Source organism: Pongo pygmaeus, chromosome 21, assembly GCF_028885625.2.
Source record: "Pongo pygmaeus isolate AG05252 chromosome 21, NHGRI_mPonPyg2-v2.0_pri, whole genome shotgun sequence".
NCBI classification, from domain to species: Eukaryota; Metazoa; Chordata; class Mammalia; order Primates; family Hominidae; genus Pongo; species Pongo pygmaeus.
The window spans coordinates 28832887-28852940 of NC_072394.2; the positions used below are offsets into that span (position 1 = coordinate 28832887).

The following is a 20054-nucleotide window of genomic DNA, read 5'->3' on the forward strand; positions in this document are numbered from 1 at the left end:
GATCCAAACAATGAATTTAGTAAAGAATGCTTGGCTTCCAGGCTGGATGAGCTGGTCTGGCTGTACCTTGGGGGTTGGCCTGAGGCTCCCTTCCCCTTTGGTCCGCAGACACTACAGGGTTGGGGATAGGCACGTGAGGGGGAGAGCTCTGAGTAGATAGGGAACCTGCAGCCGGGCTGCTCAAGGGCTTCCTGTGTGCTGGGGGCGCCAGGAGGTCCAGGGATGGAAAAGGGGGAGGTGAGAAATGGACAAAGAAACTTGGCCTCCTTGGCATTGCTGTCACGTCTGGCTGGCCCGCCAAGTCGAAGGGGCCTGTTTAGCCCTTGTCCGGCTCAAACCCTTTTGGGAATAAGCTGGGATGTTAGAAAAAAAAAAAAAATCCCACAGCCTCTGCCTGGGGAATCCGGGCCGCTGGAGGTGGGCTTGGTGGGGCAGCGTGACTGTTCCCTGGGAGTGGCTGTCACAGCGCCGGGTGAACCAAGGAGCTTGGGCCAAGTCTCCATCCCTCTAGGAGAGGGCAGCAGCAAGGAGGTGAGGGGACCAGCTCATCCTCCCCAACCCTGCACTCCCACCCCCTCCCCACCCCCAGCCCGGATGAATCGCTGGCGGCGGGAGCCTGGACGAGCTGGCGGGGAAGGGGACGCAGCCACAGCATTGTCTGGGAGGGAGGGGAGAAGCTCCGCCCCTAGAGGGGAGGGGAGAAGAGGAGGCGGCAGGAGACAAGGGGAGGAAGAAAGGCGAAGGCAAGGCGAAGGGGTGGGGAGTGATATGAAGAGAGAGAGAAAAGAGAGGACAGCGGACGAGCAGATCTGGTAGGGGCTGAAAAAAGCCAAGGGGCTGGAAGGAGGGAGAGGAAGGAGGAGGGGAGCGAGGAGGGCGGGGCGCCCGGTCCCCAATCGCGCGGCCACCGCCTGCCCAGCCTGGCTGGATTTGAGCCCGGTCCGCCGATCGCTGGCCGAGGCGCAGCTGGAGCAGCCCCCCAGCCGCGGCGCCCCACTTTCCAACTCCACGGTTCCTGCAGCGCGGGCGCGATGCAGCTGGAGCGGGGAGCAGGCAAGGCGCGGGGCGCGGAGCGCGGGGCACTGGGAGCCAGGCACTGGCGCGGGATGCCGGGCGCAAGGTGCAGGGCGCGGGCCGTTCTCTTTCCGCGTCCCCCCACCTCGCCAAAGTTTTTCCACGATGGTCCCTACCCCGGCTGGGTCAGCCCCTTAATCCTCGCCTGCCTCTTGTCTCCTCTTTCCTCCCCGAGCCGCGGGGCTCCCTGGGCGAGCGGACCCCCGCCAGGGGCCGTGTAGGCGCGGAGCCCCAGCCGGCCTGCCTTGGGTCCGAAGAAAGTTGTGGCTTGGAGCTAGTCCTCCTTCTAGGACCCCTGGGGGCGTCCTTTCTTCTTTTCGAGCCCGCGATGGGAAGGCGCTCCCACCCCATCCCCGGGGTCTCTGAGACTTCCTGGCGAGGTGGGGCGGCGTGGCAGGTGCATGGCTGGGGAGGCCCTGACAGCCCTGGAGAGTGCCCGACCCCAATCCGCCGCCGTCTTTTAGGCGGATTCCCCAGAGGCGGGTCCTAGTCCCCGGCGCGGGGAGGCGGCGCGCTTCAGAAGGGCGCAGGGTGCGCGGGGGCCGTTGGCCCTGCGGGAACTTCCCCTTTGCGGTCTCCCCGCCCTCCTTCGGAGCTGGTGCCTGAGGTCGCTGGGGACCTCAGCCTGGCGTCCTCTCTCGCCCCGAGCGAGGCAGGTGCCGTGGGCGGCCCCGGCTACTTCTGCATTTCGAGCGCTTACTTTGCATTCGGCTCTAAGTCGGAGAGCTCTGGGGACAGCCGAGAGTGCCAGTGGCCTCATAGGGAGACTGAGGGTTCTGTTTCACCTCTGGCGCTGTGTGGGTCCGGGCTGTCCACAGCACCTCTGCGCCTCAGTGACAGGAGAAGCCGAGCGCGAGGCCTCTCAACGCTGCGTGCACTCTATTTCCCAGGTATCTGGAATCCCGGCGCCTAGAACGTGTTTTTCGGGAGAGCAGAGGCAGTGTCTACGGCAGGCTGGGGATATAGTAAGTACCTTGTAAATGATGAATGAATGTATGAACCAATCAGCTGACAAACAACAATTTGTCCTGGAAGGGGACCCAGTTCCTGCCACAGTTGATCTTAGTACAATGGGAGGAAAGAATTAGAAACAACGATTCTTTTAAACAGCCGGGAAGACAGAGCCAGGGGCCTTCTTTCAGGAACATCTGGATGAGGAATCTGCAGCTAGGCTTATTTTACTAATAAATCCACATTTACTTACTAGGCACTTTTTCTGCAGGTGATCTGAAGAATTAAAGAAACCTCGCATGGCGAAGATATATCGGGTTGTTTGAGGAGAGTTAATTTTCAAAAAAACCAAAACACTTGTGTTCAAATGTAGTGTCCCAGGGACACAGTGTGACATCTACCTGGGTGGTGGCCATTTGGGATCAGAGACCCTTGCGTGGGGGCTTTGAGGGTGGGTAGTAGCTGTGTTTTCTCCTCTGGACAGGTCAGCCTGATGCCTAGGGGCTGTGGCAGTCCAGCAGGCCTCACAGGGGTAGAAGAGGGCCTCAAATGATGGCTGAGCTTGGAGAGGGCGGTAGTTTTGGAAAGAGCGGGAGTTCTTGCCCTGGGAGAAGATGGAGGCATAGCGTGCAGCCTGCCTGGGCACCTGGAATGTGGACTGGTACAGCTTGGGTTCCCTGTGCTGGGGAGGCTGAAAGGTGAGTTCCGCTCCTCCTTCAGCAGATGGAGGAGCAGAGATGGAATATCGGGGAAACACATGGTAAGCATTGGGGTGCAGCCTAGACATATCCCAAGTGCTCCACTCCCTTCATTTTTATTCTGTTGAAATTAGGTTGGAATGATGATGGCCCCTTTGAGGAGCCTGGCTGAGAGGAGACCAGGGATCTGAGGTCCCTTTTCGTGCCTTCCTCCAGGGGAAGCAGACTGTGTGCCCTCCATATCTGGCCAACTGGGGCTGCGCCCACATCTGCTGTATCTCCAGCCACATCATTTCCACTTTTCTGAGCATGGTCTCACTCTGTCCCTTGTGCTTCACAGCCCACCTCTCTGCATCTCCACATGGCTTCTGCTTGGAGGTTCAGGTCTTCTCGCCAGTTTGTGCCATCTTAGGAGTCAGTTGGTGTGGCGGACAACCCTACACCTTGTTTTCAATCCTTCGGATTCTCTGACCCACCTGAGACATCCCAGTTACTATTGGTTTTGTTTTTACTTCTTGGTCTATTTCCTGGTGCCCCGGAGCCAGGCTTCGTGTCTGCGTTCCATACGTGAGATGCTTAGGAATGGCTGAGCGAGTCAGCTGGGGAAGTGCCCAGGGTGTGCATCTGCTGCCTCAGAGGGCTGGACGACGCTGCTTGCCAGAGAGGGGACCTGTCATCAAAGCACAAAAGAACATGGGCCTGATTATTACTTTCAGTCCTCTTTAGGATATTTTGGCAGGAAGTGTCCTTACTGAGTGGGAGGTGGGGGCAGAAAGGCAGGGTCAGGTTGCCAGAGAGTCTCACGGAAAGGCTGGGAGATGGACTGAGTGACCCCAAGAGTAGTCCCAGGACTCATCTCCTCCTCTCTTCCAGAGTGAGAAACAGGGCAGGTCTCAGCAGTGTGCTTGGAATGGAACAAGATGTTTAGCCTCTATCTTCAATCTGTAGTAGCTGAGAACTGCCACAACTGGGTTTATAAAGCAAGGGGTAGAAATTCCCTCCTGCTACCTCCCTAATACTCTTCACAACATGGTCCAGTTGTTTACTCTAATGACACACTGTCCTATTTAAACACTTCCCTGTCTCCAAGAAGAAGTTTTATTTTTTATTTATATTTATTATTATTTTTGACATAGGGTCTCTCTCTGTCGCCCAGGCTGGAGTGCAGTGGTGCAATCATGGCTCACGCAGCCTCAACCTCCTGGGCCCAAGCGATCCTCCCACCTTAGCCTCTTGAGTAGCTGAGACCCCAGGCATATGCCACCACACCCAGCTAAATTTTTATTTTTATTTTTTTATAGAGATGACGTCTCACTATGTTATCCAGGCTGGTCTCAAACACCTGGCCTCAAGCCATCCTCCTGCCTCAGCCTCCCAAAGTGCTAGGATTATAGGTGTGAGCCACTGTGCCTGGGTCAGAAGAATGTATAAATGTCCTCAAGGTGGAGTGAGCTCCCACAGGTCTCACTGCTGGTTTCATTTATTTGGCCTGCTTGTTGGTTACTGTGGACCATGTGGTCGTGTGAGGTGGGGGTTGGTGAATGGGGCAGGAGGCACCAGAGAAGGAGGGTGGCACATCCTCTGACTTGGGCTGGGCAGCCAGTGGGTCATTTTTTATCATTTCTGGGATGGCAGACTCTAAAGCCTGTCATCACAGGTTGATGCAGCTGTTTGCGGTGACAGCTTGGGGCTGGGGAACTGCTGCTCAAGGCAGCTGTGGCGGAACCAGAGAGGGACCCTCTCATCCATTCCTGTGGAACGGGCAAAATGACTTCTAAGGGCCTTTCCTATTCCTTCAATTGGTGAAAATCGGCAGAGAAATACCTGTGCTTTCTTTGGACATGTCGACCCAAAATGATTTGGCAAAGTAGATTTCCTTTATCAGCATGATGCTTTAACTGTAGTTGGCAATCAGTGAAGTGTGATTAACTGCTCATTTTTATAAATGTCATGAAAAGAGTATTGGATTTGGAGTTTGAATTGCATCTTACCATTTCCTAGCTGTGGGATACTGGATAATGTAATAGAGGCTGTCAGTCTCCTGCCCATGTTCCACTGGTCTCAACCAATGACTGATGGGAGAAGGTGTTCAAATACTCCAGCTTCCTTGCCTCTCTGTTGGGATAAGTTTGGGGCATGTTCTGTGCTGTCTCTAAGAGTTCCCTTGCAGGACTGAATCTCGATTGCTCATAGTGTTAGCTTGCTCACTTCCTCATCTCACTTTCCCACTCCCTTTGTACTTGAACTTGAATTCTTGGTTCACGATCTACTTTTGGGTGAAACCAACCTAAGACAGGCTTTCATTAAAAGTCTCAGTTTCAGGCCGGGCGCAGGGGCTCACGCCTGTAATCCCAGCACTTTGGGAGGCCGAGGTGGGTGGATCACCTGAGGTCAGGAGTTCAAGACCAGCCTGACCAACATGGTGAAACCCCGTCTCTACTGAAAATATGAAAATTAGCCGGGCATGGTGGCGGGCACCTGTAATCCCAGTTACTCAGGAGCCTGACGCAGGAGAATCACTTGAACCTGGGAGGCGGACGTTGCAGTGAGCTGAGATCTCGCCATTGTGCTCCAGCCTTGGCAACAAGAACAAAATTTCGTCTCGAAAAAAAAAAAAAAAGAAAAGAGAAGAAAAGACTCAGTTTCCGCAACTGTAAGATGGAAATTATAATAACTATCTCACAGCAATATTGTGAGGGTCAAATGAGCTATCATATGTGCTCAGCCTGGCATATAGCAAGCGTGTAGAAAACCATTTGCTGGCTAGAAGCAGGCTATGATGGATTTCAGAGTGTCTATTATGGTTAACATAGAGAGTTACAGTGCTTTGGAGACAGGCTGCTCTTAGGTTAGGTGAGGAAACTGAGGTCACCTGCACATGGTTTGCATTCCTAGGTTGTGACCAGTGATGTGCTGGTAAATGTTTAACACCTGGCTCTTGGTAGGGGCTTTGGGGGAAGCCCTGCTTTGTGGTGTTTTCCAGTTTATATGATATAAATAAATATTCCCACTATGGCTGACTTTACCAACCTGGTGTCAGTGAACACTCAGTTGGGAAGAGTTGTGCACCATTGGTACTTGAGAGCCAGTAGGATCTGGCCCCAGCACACGTCTGGCCGTGACTAAGTCAGCAAGTGACCCCAGTGATTTTAATTTCCAATTCTGTACATGGAGAGGGGAGGATAAGATTTGTACTAGGCATCCAAGACATGGGATATGTTCAAGTGCTGCCCTGAACCGGTTGAACCTCACCCGCATGTGAGACACTTCTGGGGTGCATTTAGTGATTATAATTATTATTGTGTTTTTGAGATGGAGTCTCACTCTGTTGCCCAGGCTGGAATGCAGTGGCATGATCTTGGCTCACTGCAACCTCTGCCTCCCAAGTTCAAGCAATTCTCCTGCCTCAGCCTCCCAAGTAGCTGGGACTACAGGTGCATGCCACCATGCCCGGCTAATTTTTGTATTTTTAGTAGGTACGGGGTTTCACCATGTTGGCCGGGCTGGTCTTGAACTCCTGACCTCAAGTGATCCACCTGCCTCAGCCTCCCAAAATGCTGGGATTACAGGCATGAGTCACTGCGTCTGGCTAATGATTATTGAAATGTTTATGCTGTGAGACTTTCTGGTTCTCAATTTCCCCATCTCCAAGGCAAGGGATTAAATGATTCCATGTGTCCCTTCTAACCCTTGATCTCTTTCAGAAGAGTCATTGACTTGTCCTTCTGTCTATACAAGAACAAAAGCTTTAATGACAAAAAACCTTTCCTGCGGACTACATGTGTGCCACCCACCATGAGACACCCAGCACTGGCCCCTCCTAGAGTCCTTCCTGCTGGGAATTCAGTGGACATTAACCCAGTATAATCCTGCCTGTCTTGTATATCAGTGTCACCTCAGGACTCCAGCATGGTGTGTCTCCAGAGGAGGCCTGGAGAGGTGGGGAGGGAGGGACTGGTTTCTTATGGAATGGATGGTCCCATCCTTTCTGAATCACTATGCAACGTTATAGACACCCAAGTGGAGTCTGCTCATGGTTTGCATTCCTAGGTTGTGACCAGTGATGTGCTGGTAAATGTTTAACACCTGGCTCTTTTTGGAAAGAGGTTTGGAGAAAAGTCTGTGTGGAGAAAGAGAACTTTCTATGACGGAATTCATCATCTTGGTGTAATTTTACTCTTAATGCTTTGTTGACAACCCTCCTAAACAAGTCCCTGACTCAGCAGTTCCACCCCTAGGAATTCTTCCCCTAGGGATGTAATTGGATAAATGCAGAAAAGTATGTGTATGGGGATGTCCCTCGCAGCATTATTTATAATAATGACAACAGTCCATAGTGACAAATGGAGACCAACAGTCATACATTAGTTAACCATGGCATATCTATACTTTGGAATACCATGTGGCTACAAAAACGTAGGCTGCAGGTGTGTAGCTGTTAACATGGAAGAATATGATATGTATATTTTTTGAGATGTAGTTTCACTCTTGTTGCCCAGGCTGGAGTGCAATGGCATGATCTCAGCTCACTGCAATCTCTGCCTCCCGGGTGCAAGCAATTCTCCTGCCTTAGCCTCCCGAGTAGCTGGGATTACAGGCATGCGCCACCACGCCAGGCTAATTTTTTGTATTTTTAGTAGAGATGGGGTTTCACCATGTTGGCCAGGCTGGTTTCGAACTCCTGACCTCAGGTGATCCACCTGCCTCAGCCTCCCAAAGTGCTGGGATTACAGGTGTGAGCCACCAGAATATGACATATTTTTAAGAAGCAGGTTACCAAACTGTGTGCTATTTTTACAAACTATATCACCCATTTATATTAGCATCTGGAAGGATGTATGGTAAAATGTCAATAGTGATTATCTCTGGGTGGTGGAGTTTTGGGAGCTTTCTATCTTCATCTTTTTTCATATGTAATAATTTATTTTTATGTTTTATTGTGGTAAAATATGCATACCATAAAATTTACCCTTTTAACCATTTCTAAGTGTACAAATTAGTAGCATTAACTACATTCACAACACTGTACAACCCATCACCATTATCCATGTCCAGAACTTTTTCGTCATTCCAAACAGAAACTCTGTACCCATTAAACAATAACCCTTTCTCCTTCCAGCTCCTGGTAGCTTCTAGTCTACTTACTGTCTTTATGAATTTGCCTATTCTAGCTACCTCATATCAATGGAATCAAACAATATTTGTCCTTTTGTGGATACTAATCTTTTCATTTATCTATATATATTTTTCGTTTTTGTTTTTGAGACAGGGTCTCACTCTGTTGCCCTGGCTAGAGTACAGTGGTGCGGTCATGGCTGACTGCAGCCTCCACCTCCTGGGCTCAAGTCATCCTCCCACCTCACCTCAGCCTCCCAAGTAGCTGGGACTACAGGTGCACGCCACCACACTCAGCTAATTTTTAATTTTTTGTAGAGACAAGGTTTTGCCATGTTGCCCAAGCTGGTCTTGAACTCCTGCATGCAAACCATCCTCCCGTCTCGGCCTCCCAAATTGCTGGGATTACAGGTGTGAGCCATGGAACCTGACCTAGATTTTAAAAATAAAACAAAAAATGTTTATTTTACTTCTGTAATAGAAAGGAAAGGAAAGCCCTGGGAGACAGTTGTGGTATTTGGCCCCTGGTGGTTCCATCTCAGGCTGGGTCATGTGATCCTGACTATCCTTCCTGGCCTGGGCAGTGTCAGGGTGCTGCCTCCATCTCAGCCTCACAGGACAAAAGTGGCCAGGGTGCAGATGTGCAGCACCACTGGCTTGGGAGCTGACCACAGTGTGGCTTGCTGGCTGCTGGCAGCTGGCCCTTGGGGCCCAGACCCCCTGCTGCTGAATCTCAGGGTTTTCTGTGTGGTGATGGGTTTGGAAAGGTGGGCTCACGATTCACCATGACTTTGAGGGAGCAGCTGCCGTGCAGAGAGAGAGATTCAAACCAGGTAGAAGTGGAGTTGTGTGGACACTAGCTTCCTTGAAGCTCGAGAAGGAGGGTCTCTGCCTTTCTATTTCAAGCATCCTTTGTGTGTGCCAAACCCTTGCCCTGCTAAATACCCATCCCAGTGGCTGTAGGGCTGGCTGTTGAATGTTTTGTTCATAGTGCGGCATGGGGTGCAGGGGGGACTTTAGCTGGTGGGGTCCACAAGGCCTCAGGTACTCTGGGGAGATGGGTGGTAGCCTCGGATAATCAGTGCCCCTTCCTAAAGTGCCATGTAGGGTCTTACAGCTAATCACACAGACATCTGTGGCAAGGATGCCTCTTTTGTATCCAGTCGGGGCCATGGTACCACTGGGTGGGAGGGCTGGTGAGGCAGAGTTTGCCCGCAGGTCAGCTCAGGAAGCTGCCGGACCCAGAACAGGGAAACCAGGTCACGTGACTCTATTCAGGGGTCGGAGTGGGTGAGGTGGCTTTTCTCTGGGACATTTGCTCTGAGGCAAATGCTGTGAGTTCCTTGTTAGGTGAGTTCCCCGAAGCGCCTGCGGCTCCTCCAGTGAGTTGGTAAGAGTGTGAGTCTGGGAGGGCGCTCAGGGTCTCTTCACCTGGCCCTGCCCAGCGGGCGGCTACCTTTTTAATGTTAGGCAGTCGTGGGGGTGTACAGAGGTTTGACAGAGCCGCCTCTGCGGGCCATGTGGAGGAGCAGTTCTGCTTTTCATGGGGCTGACTTTCCTTTAGGGTTGGTCAGCTGTGCCCAGGGCAGACAGAAGAGGGTGTGAATGTGCTACTGTGGCAAACTTCCCCTGGAAATGGTCTGGAAACCCCCCGATGTGCCATTTCTCCTGGCAGTAGGAGGGGTCTGAGATCTGCTGTGAGCGGGGAATTTCCCCGCACATGTTGTTGGGTGCGTTAACTCAAGGTTAAAGGAGGGTGGATGTCAGATGTGCCGCAGTGACTGCCCCCCAACCCCACCACCCTGGAGGGCTCTGGACACACCCAGCGCTTCCTTTGCTCTTCCCACTCACTGCTTTTCAAGTCCAAGGAACCTGCCGGGGTCTGGGGGTGGAGGAGGCCAGCGATCCTAGCTTTCGGGTTTTCAGTCCTGTCCCCAGGTGGCAAGTAGAGGAAACTCCAAGATCTCTGCACACAGAGCTCAGAGTCTCAGCCTATAGCACCAAAAAAGGAAGAATGCTGGGGTTCCCTTGAGGAAGGGGATGTGAAGTCAGAAATGAGTCTGAGTGGCCTGTGACTTGGAAACCACTCAGTAAACAGGAAGTGTTGATACCAAAGAAATCTGAGCTTGTAGGAAACAGGGGACCCGGAGGCAGCCCCTCCTTACCTGCCTGGATCTGTCTGTCTCTGTCTCTGCAGAGCTGGGAGACGAACCCTTAGATGGGCCAGTGGGAGCACTTGGGGACACAGGCCTCGGGCCCTCCCTGCAGGATGGCCTCCCTTAAATCCTGTAGTTATTGGACAGGAGGAAAGCTTACCTCGCTCTTCCCCAGGTAGGACATTAAAACTACCCTATAAACTGGCTTGGCTTTGAGAAATGCAGGTCAGGGAGTGTCTCGTCTTATTTGCTTTATTGGGGCCAGTGTTGTCTCCACCAACTTTCCACTCTCCCCTTGGGTCCCACAGTCACATGGAATTTCTCACTTGGTTGAACTGGAGCCCACGAGGCGCTATGTCTTGGCTGGTTAGCATTCTAGGTCTTTAGTTTCTCTGAGCCAGAGTCTAATTCTACACATACCAAGCACACACACCATACAGGTGGACACACACACATACAGAGCCATACACCACCGCCCCCAACCATACCCTCCATACACACACATGCCACACACTGGACTCTCACTCACACACTGGGAGCTATGCTCACACCCACGCACACACAGCTGCTTCTTTCTGGAGTCTGTGCTTCCTTTATGCTTCCTTTTTTGTCTCGCTCCAGTGCCCTGGCTTTCTGATTAGAGGCTAAGGGCTCTGAGTTTCCTTCTACAACATCCATCCTAAAGGTCAAGCACTTGTGGACACCAGTGGGGCTTCCCTGTAAACATGTGGCTGCTCCTCCGGCCTGTGAGGCCATTGTCTGGGTGGGCCCAGTGGTGGCCTTCTGGGTCACTCACCTGGCCACCCGCCCACTGGTGTGGAGCTGGAGGCAGGCCTTTCCGGCAGGAGTCCCAGGACCGCTTCCTCCCATCTCCCGCAGTCGCATCTGGGAACCCAGGCCTGTGCAGACAGCTTGGGCAGGGAGGGCTGGGCTGGGCCGGGCCACAGTTGGTGGCGGAAGAGTGGCGGCTTCGTAGGCTGACATGCTTGAAGAAACCCCAGCACGGCCCTTGCTGCATCTCAGTTCCTCTTGTGTCGGTGGGCCACGCAGGGGCAGCTCCAGGGATGGGAGTGGGGTAGCTTGCCAGGAAGGGCTTGCGCCTGTCATTTACCAAGCATCGGGGCTTTTCTGGGAATGGGGTGGGGATGGTCTGTGGGGCCTGTGAGTGGGAGGGATAGTTCATTGTCCCCTCAGTGTCCCACCCAGTGTGTGATAAGGGACTGAGAGTCAGTGGCTCTGTGACTGCAAGTGCCCACGTCCTGGACCTGCGGCTCTGGGCCTCTCTCCCTGGCCCCTGCAGGGTCTGCTTTTCCCACAGCTTGTCCTCTGGGCTGGTCACTCACTCGCCTCCCATCCCCCGGACCTCCCAGGCTGCTGTGGGCTGGTAACTGGAGCCAGCCTGCACCTGCTACTCGCGTAGTGACCCTCTCAGATCCAGTGCTCAGCCAGAGAGCCATAGGAGCACTGGGCTGCATGTCGGCTGTGCCACCTGGGACAAGCCACCTAACCTCTGGGACCTTCTGTTTCCTCATCTGTGAAGTGAAGCCTTCCCCCTGGGGCTCTTGGATGGACTAAGATAAAGCGCCTAGAGCCTGCTACCAGCAGCAGCAGCAGCAGCAGCCCTGGGCACTTATTAGAACTGCACCTTCTCAGACCCCACCCCAGAATTACTGAATCAGAAATTGGGGCAGAGAGACCTGCAATCTGTATTTTAACAAGCCCTCAGAGGGATTCCAATACGCACCCAAGTGGGAGAACCACTCCTCCAGAATACAGTTGGGTTGGCTGATTTTTGGCTGAAAGCACTTTCTTCCTTATCACCTCAAGAGAAGCTGTAGTCTACAGGGGTTCCGCTTGGCAGCTGCACTGCCCTGGATTTGAGCCTCGGCTCCACCCCTTCTAGCTGTGTGTCTTTGGGCAAGTGGCGTAGCTTCTTTGTGCCTCAACTGTTCAACTGCAAAATGAGGATAATAAAGTTTCTTTCGTAATGTGATTGGTGTAGGGGTTAAAGGAGTCCGAGCAGTGATGGGGCTTCTGTTCATAAAGCAGGAAGGCAGAAGGCAGAGTGTGCCATTTCCTTCCGAGGCAGCCCACCCACATTTTGCCCATGCCCAGGACAGGCTTGGGTTTGGGAAGCATGATCTGGTATCTCTTGCCATCTCTAGGTCTTGGCAGGGCCCCAGCCTGCAGCTCAAGTCTCCTTCCTCGTGTGGTGCAATGGGGCTGGGGTTTCCTGTTTGCCATCCACACTGCTTCCTGCCACACTGTGAGGGGTCCGAAGCGCAGAGGGATCACTATCTCCTCTGCCATTGCTTGGTTACAAAGCAGATTCCCTCAGGAGACCTGGCCAGTTGGTCTTTAACACTGTAGTGGAAAGCACTGTGTCCAGCAACTTTCTTCTCCAACCCAGGAGATCCAGGGTGTCCTCAGAGGGAGGGGCAGGGCTCAGAGAAGAGGTGTGTACAGGCCCCAAAAGGGGAAGCTACAGGCCTCCTGCGAGCGTTTCCTTTGCATCAGACCTGGGGCCTGGGGCTGGGGTTCCGGCTTCTGTGACATGGTGCCCTGGCTTGCAAGAAGGAGCCCTTTGCATCAGCTCAGTGCCTGCACACATGGACCCTGCGGGACACTCTACCCTGTCTCCTTTCTCCTTGGAAATATTAGTAGTAGGGAGAGGGTGCTAAATACCCAACTCAGTTTGCTTTTAGAAAATTCCACCCCTTCCTTTCTTGAAGGGCTGCTTTGAAATACTTACGGTGGTGTCCTCAATCTACACAGCTCTTTTCCTACCAGGTTCCACAGTGGCGCTTAGCCCTGGATGTACACTGGCATGACCTGGGGAGGCTTTGAAAATGCTTCTGCCTGGGCCCCTCCCCTAGAGTCTGATGTAATTGATCTGGGCTGCAATCTGGATGTCAGGATTTGATTTGATTTGATTTTCTAAAGAAGGGGGTTCACTCCATCCCCCAGACTGGAGTGCAGTGGTACCATCATAGCCCACTGCAACCTTGAACTCCTGTGCTCAAGTGATCCTCCCATCTCAGCCTCCTGAGTAGCTAAGACTACAGGGGTGCACCTCCTGAGTAGCTAGGACTACAGGCATTAACTGTGCCTGGCTAATTTTTAATTTTTTAATTTTTTGTGGAGACGGGGTCTCACAATGTTGCCCAGGTTGATCTTGAACTCCTGGCCCCAAGCCATCCTTGTGCCATGTGCGATTACAGGCATGAGCCACCATGCCTCGCTGACATCAGGATTTTTAAAGCAACCCCTCTCTCTACCCACTCCCTGCCGCTGCTCTGGGAGTCTCATGAGCACCCGGAGTCAGAATCCCTGTGATGTCGGGTGTCTCTAAGCCACCTCTTCCCACTGCCCCCCATCCTTGGTTTCAGTCCAGGCTTTGGCAAGTGCCTGGCCCTCCCACTGGTCAGGTGGTGGTTCTGTGGGGTCTGCCACCCTGGGAATTCTCCATGGAAAGCCCTCTCCTCCCCAAGCCTGTCTCAGAGACTGGGGCTGCCTGGATCCTATAGAACAACTATTGCTCTCCCTCCCTCACCCCCACTGGGAGCTGAGGTGGGGGTGGTTGGGGCCTGGCCCCTGCTCTACAACCAGGAAGACAATTCAGGAAACAGAAAACAAAAGTGACCACCAAAGGGAGCTCTTCCCCTCTCTCGCCCTGGACTTTCCTGCCAGGGCTGCCCCTCCCTTGGAGGACTTCCCAATTCATAAATAAGACAAGAGGTGCTGGGTCTTCAGGCTGGAACTGAAACCACATAGGGCGAGCCAGGGTCCTGGGGATGCTCTGAGACCAAGGAAAGGTGGCACGTTCTCCGGGCTCCCTGACCATGGAGCGTTTGGAGGAAGCAAGACCTAAGAGCAAAGGGGATTCTGCTGCCTTTGGTGGGAGCTCCAGATGCCTTTCCCACCTCCTAGAGCATCTTGAGGACTTGGTGTGTGCTCTCCTCTCAGGAAGCTGAGCCTGTGAATTTCAAGGGCTTGGCCAGCCCTGCATTTGTTCTTGGAGAGGCCTCATGTGGGAGGCTGGAAACACCTGCAAGTGGCGTCTGTGGGAAGGAAGGGAAAGATCCTTCATGCAACTGCTGCAGGGCTTCAGCTGGTCCAGAGCTTGGGCGACGCTGACCCCGTTCCTGCAGCCTAGGCTCCAGAGCCAGGCTGGTCCTGAGTGGGCAGCTATTTCCTCCCAACTTGAGAGTGGGTGGGGGACAGTGACAGACCCAGTAGTTGCTTCAATCTCAGACATGGAGCAGGTGTAATAGATGCTGCTGTACCACCCAGGTCCCCTTAATCTATTGCATGCTGTGAGTGTTGACAGTGCTGGGTCTTAGCGGCACATGTTTCCTGAGAATTGCTCTTGCAGAGAAATGCCTACAGGCTGGCTCTCTGCCAATGACTGACATGCAGTGGTCCAGAAGCTCCGCCTGCCCGCCTCCAGGTGGGATAACTCTGGGGGCTCTTCACACCACAGAGCTCCCCAGGGAATCAGCTGTGGCTGGGCTCCAGCTGAACCCACCTCATTCCTAGCTCCTCCCACTGCCCCCGTCCTGCCTCCCCCACTCCCTTATGAGTTTCTCCTGAAAACACCTGCACAATAAATCACATGCCTAAGCTTTCTCTCAGGCTCTGCTTCTAGGAATCCCCTGGCCTAAGGTAGCAGGTTAGTGTCCCTGGACAGACTGCTGATCCCATCCCCTTCCTGGAAGCAGTAATCACGATAACCCGGGTGCAGGAGAGGCACAGGCTGGGAGCTGGGTGCTGGGTGCTGGGGGCCAGAGAGGAAGCTCCCGGCCCAGGAGGGGAGAGAAACACCAGCAGATGACTTCTGTGTGGGGTACGTGCTGTGCTGAAGGGCAGGCTGAAGTGGGAGTGCCTGTCCCTGCATTGTCCAGGGGCCTCAGGGGTCATTTATAGGGGGAGGTAGGTTTTGATGAGGGTCGAGGCTAGAACATGTTAATCTGGGTCTGAGGGGGAGCACGGGCACACTCACAGAGCATAAAAAGTAGGCTCAGAAAGTTCTCTGTGGCTGGGATGTCATCATATTAAACGGCCAGAGGACCTGCCCTTTGTAAAGACGTCCTCCTGGGTCTTAGGGAAGGTCTTATCCCCAAGTTGTCTTTCAGGCAGTCAGGAAGTCATGAATGGGTCTCCAAGTAACCAGCTGAATTCCACTGACAAGCAGAATGCATTGCCCGGGCATTTAATGGAGCTGAGGAGAATCTGGAACATTCTGCCAAAGCATGAAGCCAGTGCTAGGGGGAAAACTTGACTAGTTGGTGGCCCCAACAGGGTTCCAGCATGACAGGAACCTGGGAGGCTCATGTCTCAACTAGGCAAGCCCAGCTGTATTTTGGCAGACATGCTTTGTGGTTAGTAGACATTCAGTATATGCTTCATTTTCTAAAGTGTTTTTTCTAAAAAGAAGTACTGATTTAGAATTCTAGAGGGAGTAAGTAACTATGTTCATAGAGGAAGTTCAGTAGATTTAAATATGTTTTAGACTTCCAAAGAGCAGCTCGATATTAAAAATGATTTTTGAGAGGTGGCTCACACCTGTAATCACAGCATTGTGGAAGCCAAAACAGGACGATCGCTTGAGGCCAGGAGTTTGGAACCAGCCTGGCTGACATAGTGAGACTCCATCTTTACAAAAAATAAAAAATTAGCCAGGTATGGTGGCGTGCACCTGTGGTCCCAGCTACTCAGGAGGCTGAGGTGACAGAATCACTTGAGCCCAAGAGGTCAAGGCTGCAGTGAGCTGTGATTGTGCCACTGTATTCCAGCCTGGGTGACAGAATGAGACCCTGTCTCAAAAAAAAAAAAGAAAAAAAAAAGATTTGTGTAAAATCTGCCCTTTCCTTCTTGTCCCCTGTCTGTCCCTCTTCTCCTTTCTCTGTGTGGTAGACTATGAGGTGTTTTAGTTCTGTGCCTAGATGCTGGCTGATGTGGGAAGCCCCTCTTTCCTCCGTGCCTCACTTTCCCTCCTACAAGACATAACAACCATTAGCCTGTATTCCCAAGGCACTGTGGGAAGTGATGATCGTAAATGGTTCTTACAAGGCATTTTGGAGCCCAGGAGAGTGCCATAAATTCTGGATAATAACAGGGGAGGCAGAAGCATTACAACCAGCCAGCTGAACGAATCCCTGTCTCCAAGGCCACAGATACTGGCAGGCACCCTTGGAGGAAGTGTCCAGTTGAATCCAATTGAATCCACATTCCTGTTCCACAAACCTTCTTCCTCTGACCTTCCTTGTGTGAGGAACAATGCTCTGTTTAAGGAATATCAGAATTAACTGTGAATTTCCGGCCCTCTGTTAGTGCTGCTGTTGTTTGCCTTAAGGTGGATGTGAATGTAGCTTAGTGTCTTTAGCTGGCTGCAGGGAGCCAGTGCTGTGTGAGGGTGGTTGGAAAATTTGTGAAGAAAGGTGCAGATGACCTGAATGGGGCAAAAGAGGGATTGGGTCCTAGAATCACCTACCTGTAATTTCAGTTCAACTTTGGGTTAGGCTGTGCAAATATTTTCTTAATACTCTTTTCCCAAGAAATGTCAAAGTAAGAAAAAAGGTGGGGAGAAGTCAGGCCATAGACAAAGATGGGGCAACATGAGCCCATAGGTCGGAGTTATAGCTATGGCCTTAGTGAGATCACCCAACAGGTAGAGAGTGGCTGAGCCCTAGAAAATTCCCACAGTCGGGGCCGTCAGACTATCTGATGTGTATCAATCTGGTAAGTAAAAAGTAGGGTGATGAGGGAAGTTGAACACCTTTTCATGGATTTATTAATTACTTGTATTGAGTTTTCCATGAACTATTGTGCATGTCCTTTGCCCATTTTATGAATGAACATAGGACCTTTTTCTTACTGATTTATTAAAGCCCTTTATGTATTAAGGACATTAGCCCTTTACCATATGTTTTGTAAATATTTTTCCCCAGTTTTCAATTTGCCTTTTTGACTTTGTATAGTGTCCTTTTTTTTTTTTTTTCTAAACAGAAGTTTAAAATTTTCACAGGTTGGTATCAATTTCTTTAGCATTTTATTTTTTAATGTTTAAATTTTTGGTTCAGTTATTTCTTTTGGTGGAAGGAGTAAGCCAGCGATTTCACTTCCCTGTCTTCCCCCTTCCAAAGGCCAGCGAATTCTCTAGGGATATTTTAAAAAATTAAGCTACCTTTCCCCTGCTATTTAGAACTGCTGCTTACATTCCATGTTCCCAGATATATTTGGGTCTATTTCTATATGTTTATTGTTTCATTGCTCTGGCTATTTTTTTCTGTAGAACCAAATAGTTTTAAGAATCAAATTCTCTAACTGGTATTCTCAGTAGATTTAAGAAGACATGGTATTAAAAAGAATTGTCTTAAGAGCAGGACAGATGCAGAACTAAATTACCAAATGATAGGTTATGTTGGAGGTAAAGAACGAAAGAGAGAGCCCTGGAGAAAATTCAATTGGTGAATTAGAAGATTAGCTGGAGAATTCTGAGAAAAATAAGGAGATGGAGGGTAGCTGCCAGGGTGGATGGATGCATAGTGCTAGAGAGAGAAGAGATTGCAGAAGAACCAAGAATGGACCAGGTGCAGTGGCTCACTATAATCCCAGCACTTTGGGAGGCCGAGGTGGGAGAATCACTTGAGGCCAGGAGTTCAAGACCAGCTTGGTTAACATAACAAGATCCTGTCTCTATAAAAGAAAAATTAAGAAAAAAATTACCTGGGTGTGGCAGCCCGTGCCTTTAATCCCTTCGGGAGGCTGAGGCGGGAGGATCGCTTGAGGCCAGGAGTTTGAGGCTGCAGTGAGCTATGATGGCTCCACTGTACCCCAGCCTGGGTGACAGAACCAGACACCGTCTCAAAAAAAGAACCAAGAATGGGAGGAAGAGGAGACATAATCAAAGAAAGATAGAATAACATTTCCTCTGGCTGAAGAAAGACTCCAGTGTTGAGAGTGAGAAGGGCTGCCGACAGCAGGCACCGTTCACCTGATTTCCACTCCAACCAGGCTGCACGATCAGCTCTGGCTGAGTTCTCCCATGACCTTTGCATGGTTTAACAGAGGCTGCTCCGGGTTCCCCTTCCTTGGGCTCTGACCACCAGCTCCTGGCTCTGCTGGCCTTGGCCTCCTTCTCGAGGCCCCTTGTTTCCTGGGCTTCCTTGGTACCATGTCTCCTGTTTTCCCTGTTTCTCCAGGGACTCCTTCCTCTACCCATGCTGACCCACTGGCTTAATCAGAACCCTTCCCTAGGCCCCGCCCCCTTCACCCCTTCTGTTCTTTCCCGATGACCTCATCCTCTCCCCTCACCTCACGTGCCAGGAATCGCTCTCCGGGGCCCCAGGCCTGCTGTACTTCTGGTTATCTGCACCGGAAGTTTCCATGGGCCTGCCTGAAACTCAGTCCTGGTCCTCACATCAGTGACTGTGAAGGTGGCACCTCTGCCTACGTTGTGGTCCTCGCCAGCAGCCTGTGCATCACCAGGGCTCTGCCTGTCACCCCACATTTCATCCGGCAGCACACTCTTTTCCCCAAAGGGTGTGCTTTCCGCATCACGACTTTCCTCTTCTTCGAACTCTCTCGAGTCTGTCTCTCCAACTCAGGCTCTGGCCTCTCAACTGGTCCCCTGGCCGCTCTTCTCCCGGATTATTTCTCCACAGAGCAAGGCGTTGGGTGGGTGACCTTTCCAAAATGTACATCAGATCACAGCCCTGCCCTCGGAATTCTCCTTGTTTTCCTCTTGCTGCCGAGAAAAATGACTATGGTCTTGGTGGTTTAAAATAACAGAAATGTAATACTTATGTTCTGGAGTCCAGAAGTCTTGAAGTCAGTTTCTCTGGGCCAAAACTAAGGTGGTGGTAGGGCTCTGCTCACACCAGGGGCTCTGGGGCAAATCTGTGTCCTTGCCTTTCCCAGCTTGTGAACTGCCTTCAAGGTTCATGGCCCCTTCCTCCGTCTTCGTCCACAGTGCAGCGTCTTCAGATTTCTCCCTCTGCTGCAGTTGTCACGTCGCCTTCTCTCTGCTGTGGCAGAGCCTCCCTCTTATAAGGACACTGGTGGTTACATTTAGGGCCCCCCAGATAATCCAGGATAGTCTCTTCATTTCAAGATCCTTCATTTAATCACATCTGCAGAGTCCCTGTTACCATATAAGGTAATATTCACAGTCTCCAGGTCGGGGCCCGGGTGTCTCTGGGGACATTCTTCATCCTCCACACACACATGGCCCAGCATTGCCCACCAGATGAAGTCCAGACTCCTCACCAGGTTGGGGTTCTGCTCATGCCACCCCATCTCACACAGTTCCAAATTGCCTGCTCTTTCTGCCTGGACCTACTCGCCTCTCATCTTTGCCAACACTGAGGTCTCAGTTTAGAGGTCTCTTCCTCCAGAAAGCCCCCCAGGACCCCACCCTCATCCGTAGGTGTCCTTCCTGTTTGCTACCATAGCACTCACCCTCCCTTAACAGAGCCCTCTGCCCCCACACGTCCCCCTCCTCTTGCACCATGTACCTTGTTTCCTCGACTGCTGAGCCACCATTGTGAAGCACGATGCTTGGCACGTTGTAGACACACAATAAATGCTTGTTGAATGTGTAAATTTACACATGCGTAGAAGGGGCACCTTTTTAGAAAAAGGGGCACTGACTAGTTATGGGTAGTTGTCACTTAAGAAAGAAAAGATTTGGCCGGGCGTGGTGGCTCAGGCCGTAAACCCGGCACTTTGGGAGGCCGAGGCGGGCAGATCACCTGAGGTCAGGAGTTCAAGACCAGCCTGGCCAACATGGTGAAACCCCATCTCCACTAAAAATACAAAAAATTAGCTGAGCGTGGTGGCACGTACCTGTAATTCTATCTACTCAGGAGGCTGAGGCAGGAGAATTGCTTGAACCTGGGAGGCAGAAGTTGCAGTGAGCTGAGATCGCACCACTGCACTCCAGCTTGGGCAACAGAGCTAGACTCCGTCTAAAAAAAAAAAAAAAAGAAAGCTTTCTCACTAGCTCGATTTTCCTTTTTTTCTTTTTGTGCATTGCATGTGTACTCCGGTTTTCATG

At 51.7% G+C, this 20054-nt stretch overlaps 1 protein-coding gene across 3 annotated transcripts in view; it reads left to right on the forward strand.

The window, feature by feature from the left end:
- The first annotated feature begins 710 nt into the window (after positions 1–710).
- The window catches only part of RASSF2 (Ras association domain family member 2), a 45069-nt gene continuing 25725 nt past the window's right edge, over positions 711–20054 (forward strand). The window contains exons 1-3 of one of the 3 annotated variants that reach the window (XM_054467903.2): positions 711–812; positions 1965–2039; positions 2510–2723. The gene's annotated coding sequence lies outside the window, so the exon portion shown is untranslated. Of the gene's footprint in view, positions 813–897; positions 1054–1964; positions 2040–2509; positions 2724–20054 lie in introns of those variants that run through there. The other 2 variants (XM_054467901.2, XM_054467902.2) reach the window with 2 other exon arrangements.